This window comes from Colobus angolensis, unplaced genomic scaffold, assembly GCF_000951035.1.
Source record: "Colobus angolensis palliatus isolate OR3802 unplaced genomic scaffold, Cang.pa_1.0 Scaffold197, whole genome shotgun sequence".
In the NCBI taxonomy this organism is placed as follows: Eukaryota; Metazoa; Chordata; class Mammalia; order Primates; family Cercopithecidae; genus Colobus; species Colobus angolensis.
The window spans coordinates 5209814-5216443 of record NW_012115121.1 but is presented as its reverse complement, the minus strand read 5'-3'; the positions used below and the strand labels follow the sequence as shown (position 1 = coordinate 5216443).

The following is a 6630-nucleotide window of genomic DNA, read 5'->3' as shown; positions in this document are numbered from 1 at the left end:
CGGCCTCCCGAAGTGCTGGGATTATAGGAGTGAGTCACTGGGCCCAGCCCATAATTTCTTCTATAACTAATATGACAAATTTGGGATTGAGAACACTGTTAATTCCATGTTCTTCAAGGGAGAAACATACTAGTTTCTCCCTTGAATAGTTAGAATCTATTTGATTGGTACTTGATTCCATGAGTGTTGGTTATAAACGAGGAATAGTACAAAAGTGACAATATAATGTTCCAATATGATAAACAGCCCCAGGGTACTTGCCTGCCCACAGGAGTAGGAGAGTTTGGGGCATGAGACACTGGGGACATTTGCTCTCATGTCTACTTATTTTGTCTAGGAATCTTAAGCACTATTGTGAGGTGAGTGACAGCGAAGCAGGTACCAGAGAGCGATTTATGATTTAGGGGCTCGTTGCATGTGGAACCCAGCAGCTGTCCTGGTTCTGCTTCCTGGCAGGGGTCTGGGGAGCACACTTGAGCCCAGTTTTGAGATTGCAAATATATTTTTCTTCTCCATCTTACTAGATCTTTTGGCAGTATTCGACGTATTCTGTCCTTGGAAGAGCTTTATCTTAATAAACTGAAAAAAAAAAAAAATTCCTTCCTTTCCCAGTAAGGCTGAAAACTCATTTTCCTTTAAATACTAGAGATGCCCGACTAAGCAACTGATAGTAGGAGGACCTATTGAACTCCAGTGGGGCTTCTGATTTTTGGTGTCTTTCCCCTAACCCTGGAAGACAATAGGAAAACAAGTGATGTCATCAGAACAGAGCCATTGGCAGAGCCTCCTGGGGACCTGAGTGGTTTTCCTGTCTCTGATAGTCTCTGGTCTGAATTAAGTAATGGCTTGTGATGGAGGTTGGTACTTCCTGCAACTCTTTCACATTTATAGTTTTATGCTTGCTGTTAGTAAACAGATGCATTTACTCTAGAAGGAGGCTTTAATGGGCAAGGTGTGAGAGGGTGTTGGGAGAAAGAAGGATTCCTGATCATTCCTTGTCACAAAAATTACGGGTTTAATGTATGAGATTGGCAGTTGTGCAGAGGTTGGGACTCAATACAACTGTATGTATTTGAATTAGAAAGCCTTGCATTCCTAGAAACTGGATTTCAGACAGGCTTTCCTTGTCCTTTCTGAGACATACAGACCCTGTACTTTTTTTGGAAACCCCCGTATCACTTAGGATACATTTGGCTACAAACGCCTGAGAAGACGGGGAGATAAACAGTGGGACAGCTGGCTGCAGCCCTAAAATGCCTCCTATAGTGCTATTGAGTGCAAAAATGAATGGTTGGCCTATGCTATATGTAGCCCAGCTGTACCTGCCACTGTAGCAAACCCTAGATTCTCTCAACATAATTGACTGTGGCTGCCTATGCAGATGTGGTTCTAGGTGCCAGGCCAGGTGCTGGGGGTACAGTGATGAGGATATGAACATGGCTCCCCCAGAGAGATAATGGTCTTGAGGTGGAGACTGTGCAGTGTGGGAAGCAGTCCTTTTTTGTTTTTTTTTCAGACAGGATGTTGCTCTGTCGTCTAGGCTGGAATGCAGTGGCGTGATCAGGTCTCACTGCAGCCTCAACCTCCTAGACTTCAGGCGATCCTCCCACTTTGGCCTCCCAAGGTTTTGGGATTATAGGCATGAACCATGGTGGGGAGCACTCCTAAGGAAGGGCAGGGGCCGCTGGGACACACAGGCAGCTGCGGAACATTAGGAGAGAAAGGGAACTCTTAAAGGATCAATGAAAATTTGCTGGAAGAGAAGTGGGTTTCAGTAGAGGGTGGTTTGCAGACTGTTTTAGATAGGAACACAGGAGCAAAAATCCTAAAGGTAAGAAAGTACAACCTGTTCTAGAAACTGACTCTAGTTCAGAATGGCTGTAAGAGATAAGGCTGGATGAGTAGATAAGACCCTGATCCCAAGGGGCTTGTACGCCATTTTAAAGAGCTGTTATCTAGGTACTGGGGAGCTGTGGGAGGGGTTCAGGATGGAGTGTGACCCAATCAGAATTTCTGGGAAGATCCTTGTGCTGCAGTGGCGAGAGTGTAGGTGGGAGTGGACTCTAGGCTGAAGGTGAGGTAGCCAGTTAGGCTGTTGCAGTTACTCAGGGGAAGGATGATGTTGGCTTGAATTACGGGAATGATAGGTGGCATAATGAGTGGATGCAGCTGAAAGCTGTTTTGGAGGTAGCATGAACAAGCTTGGTGACAGATCTGCAAGCTGAGGAAGGAGCCACTAAGGGTGATGGCCACCTTGTTCCCTTGAGAATTCAGGGTAAAGGGTACCATTTGCTAAGATAAGTCACATAGTAGAAGGAAGACGTTTGTGGGAAGCGATGATGAGCTCGGTTTTGGACACATGTTGAGTTTTAGGTGTCTGTGGAGACATCTATTCGGCATTTGGAGTTAGAGTCTATAGCTCAAGAAGAGGCAGCAGGGAGCATGAGAATGAATGGGAAAACTCAGGGAGAGTGGGAGGCAGCAGAATAATAAGAGAGCTTAGGACCAACCCCAAGGAACCCTCAAATGAAGGGACAGGCCGAGGAAGAGGCAGTTCCTAAGGAGAAGGCCAGCTAAAGATGCCTGGCCAGAGAGGCAGGTGGAAACCTAGGGGGAGGTGCTGCTTGGAAGCCAGAGGAAGAGTGTTTTTCAATAATAGCATTAAAAGCTGCTGAGGGATTGAACGAGGTGAGGACTGAGTACCCGGTGGGTTTTGTGACAATGTCCTTGTTGACCTGGGAGAGCTGCTTTAGTGGAACAGGTGGGACTGAAGTTGGGTTGTTGTGGTTTGAGGAATGATGCACAGCCAGGGAGGGGAAATGAAATGTTGACAGCTCTTCCCAGAGGTTTACCCATGAAGTGGGGAAAAAAGTGTATTGGTTGGATGAGCTGTCAAAAGTTGTTTGTTGAGCCGCCTAGATGGTTGTAAGTAGGGCTGTAGTGAGGGAGAGAGGTGAGAAGATGGGGAGGGCAATGGAGTGAGTCTCTGAGGAGGTAGGAAGAGAGGGCATGGCGAACACATGGCTGGCTCCGAGTGTGACTGTCCTGGGGACAGTTGTCCTTTGCCACCAGTAGTGTGTCCTCTACCAAGTCCCCTGTGGTCCTTTGTAAATAGCTTTATCTGGAGGCAAAATGGCTCACAGCCAGAGTTAGGTTTTAAGAAGCGCCACATTCGTATATTTTCTTGTCCTTTCTCTGAGTGCAGTTAACCTGGTAGAGATGCCAGAAGTGAAGCTGTCCATCAGGGTAGCTTTGGATCCCATTATTGCTATGAGGCTTTTGAAGGACAGGGTATGGCCATACTGGCGATGATTGTAAACTCATTCAGAGTGGGGTCCTCCTCCTGCTTGGTGTTTTGTTCTGACAATTGAACTTGCCAAATGGAGTTAGTATTAGGACTAAAGTATTTCTTTGTTATTCCTAACAATACACACACACAGATGCACACTCTCACACATATATACGTATATATTTTTTTCAGTAGGAACTCAGATGAAAGCCTACTTAGCTTTTTCATTGAGACAGCCACCTAAGTCCCTGACACTTATTAAGGATGCTTATTCAGGATAGACCCATTTCTGGTAATTTCTCTCCTAGGATCCTGTCTGTGTGAGTGGGGAGTTGCCCTCCCTGGCAACTGGCCACAGGGCTTGATCTAGAAGATGGAGGCCATAGTATTCAGCAGAAAGGTTAGGCTTAGACTAATGACTTTCCTCCAGGAGAAAGTTGATAATTTGTGTATAAAATGATACAAAAAGTTGTGTAAGTTATGGAGTTAGTCAGTGAAACTTGTGAATTTGAATGCAGTGTCAGTGGGAAAGGCAGAGTTGTTGGAGGTATAACCCACCAGTACCTTGAACTCTGCCTTTTAATGAAATTTCCTTCCTCCTGAGGTGAGGAGTTCAAGACCAGCCTGGCCAATGTGGCGAAACCTCATCTCTACTAAAAATATAAAAATTATCTGGGCGTGGTGGCGGACATCTGTAATCCTAGCTACTTGGGAGGCTGAGGCAGGAACATCCCCTCCCGCCCACTGCTCCCTCTGGTCCTCCCTCACTGCCTTCTCTTGCTTCTGTTCTGATCTTCGGGTCAGTGCTGTGTATGTGGAAGCTTCTGGGCAGTTGGTGGAGAAGCTTTCTGAGCTTGAGTTTCTCCAAAAATGCTAATGGCTCTTACTGAGCCCTTGGTGCACAGGACACTATATGTGTCCCTCATCCTAAGTGCTTCTGCCTTTCCCTAGAGGGTCTATGTAAACCAAAAGGGGTGGGCCCTCAGAGGAGCTTTCCACCTTCCTTTAAAACAGCACTCTTGTTTCCTGTTTATTCCAGCACTACAGCCCCCTTGGGAAGTAGCTGAGGAACTGTGGGAGGATGGGCGGGGTTGAGAGAGAACCTGAGAGGGTCTGCCCCACTCGGCCTCTGTTCCTGGCCCTTGGGATCTAAAGGGAAGGAAGGAGGAGGGGTGCCTGGGAGCTGGGCGGGTATGAGTCGGAAGAGGCATGGCAGCCTCTTCCTGCCGTGCTGGTCTCGGCTCCCACCAGGAGCAAGGCAGGAGTGGATGCTGGTCTGGTCCTGCTTCCAGGGCTGCTGCAGGGGCACCAGTCAGGCACACAAGCAGGAAAGTGTGTGCTATCATATCTCAGTGTAGTCTGGACACTTTGGTCCATCATAGGTCAAGTAGAATTAATTAGCTCATCAGTTCAGCAAATCTTGGAGCACCTGCTATGTTCCAGACACCGCTCAGTGCAGTGGTGAACAGGTAACTCCTGGCCCCTGACACACCACCATGTTTGACATGTATGTGGTGTTTTTACCATGTGTCCCAGTTTACACTCATGAACATATACATATGTCCTGATAATGCCTATTACAAAGCATACATGGGAAAGAAAAGAATGAGGTAAGTAGAAACAAGTCCTAAGATTTCCTCCCACACTTTGGCAGATGGTTCAGCTTCAGAGTCTGCTAGCATGGACTGTTGCTTTAATGGGTAGCCTTTGTGTTTCAGACACCACCTTGCACAGTTTTGAGTCGGGGCTGCTGGTGTGAAAGAGCTTGAAGCAAGGTAGGCAAATGCTGTGCCCAGATCATTTATTAGCACTTGGCCCCAGCAAGGCCTGATGCTCTCCTTGGGAAGGGTGCCCAGCTTGTCTAGGGTGGGTGTTTTAGGCTCTCCTGCTTCTGTCCTGTGTGCTGTGGTTAGGTTATTGAGGGGAGTGCAGCAGGCACCGCTGCTATTCAGTACTTTATAGTTTTCATAGTCTTTCATCGAGGTCACATTGGTCATCCCAACAACCTTCCGAGATAGGGAGTCCTTTCCCCACTGAAAACCAGAGGATGGAGGCCTGTGCTACGTGTCATGAGTGTCAGAGCCAGCCCTGGGCCTTGCTTTCCTGGACTGGCTGCTGCCTCATTCTGCAGAAAGTTTTCCTTGACATCTTCCCGCCTCGCTATGCCCCAGAGGAGCAAACTGATGAACATGTTCAGCATGTACCACCTTTCTTGTGGGAAGAAGCATGGGTTCCAGGTCCCTGCCTCCTTCCAGACCCTCTGTGGAAGCTGCCGCTGGCATGCAGCTTCCTTTTCCCAGGTGTGAGCAGTTGTTTCCCCAAGCAGAATGACTTTGTCCACGGAGTGGGGAGGAGCCGGAAGACTGCAGACCTCCGCTTTCTCTCATGTTTCTGTTCCCTTGGCATCCACAGGATATCAGGAGCTGGGTGGCTGGCTGACCTATCCCCCCCTCCTCCTCTGTGTCTTCCCCAGGCTGTGCAGTTTCCCCCCTCACAGGGATTTGCCCTTGGCACATGTTCGGCTCTATCTCAGCTTTTGGGAGAGCATGGTCTGTGTTGGTCTCCTGCTCAGAGGATCCTTCCTTAGCAGGCCCAGGTGAGGCCCAGGGAACCTGGAGTTCCTCACTTAAAGGCAGGGAAAACCTAGAAAGTGAATCTCTTTCAGCCTTGTTTGTTCAGGTGATTACTTCATTTCTTAGTTGGTCAGATCGGTCCCCCTGAGGTCTTCTTGGTAACAATAGTTGCGGTATCTTTGTGACAGTTCTGTATCTCCTTTTACTACTCCCTGCTTCCGGATACCCCTCTTCAGTTCACCCCCTCCTACAAGGAAGGAGAGGAGTCAGGTCTGACAGTGTTGCAGGATGCAGTGCTGGGCTAACGGGAAATCCAGAGAGGCTCTTAGCACGGAGCTGGAGCTGCCTGCTCCTCCCGCACAGGACGCTGCCTGGGTTCCGTTCCTGTCCTTTCCTGCCTGGGGAACTAGCAGCCTTTGTGAGTCTCCTTGACAACAGGATGGATAAGTTAAAAATAACCTTGTGCCGAGCTTTCTGTGTGTGAGTGCCCTCTCGCCTGCTATGCTAGAGCACAGTCCCTGCAGCTTCTAGAAGCTCTTGGAATGCATCTGTGGGAGTCTCGGTGGGGTCCAGGTGCTAGCATTTTGAAGCCCCGAGATTTTAGAGGTCAAAACCAGATAATCAGGCAGCATCATTACCTTGTAACTCGTAATGATTTACCGTAATATTACTGGCAACTGGTGGTTACCGACGGTGTGTGGGTGTCAATGTTGAAATACAGACTGCACTCCAGCCTGGGCGACAGAGCGAGACTCCGTCTCAAAAAAA

At 48.3% G+C, this 6630-nt stretch overlaps 1 protein-coding gene across 1 annotated transcript in view; it reads left to right on the top strand.

Moving 5' to 3' along the window:
• The first annotated feature begins 2550 nt into the window (after positions 1-2550).
• CDS2 (CDP-diacylglycerol synthase (phosphatidate cytidylyltransferase) 2) overlaps positions 2551-6630 on the top strand; it is a 23754-nt gene continuing 19674 nt past the window's right edge. Inside the window, exon 1 of the mRNA XM_011941026.1 lies at positions 2551-2568. The gene's annotated coding sequence lies outside the window, so the exon portion shown is untranslated. The remainder of the gene's footprint in view (positions 2569-6630) is intronic.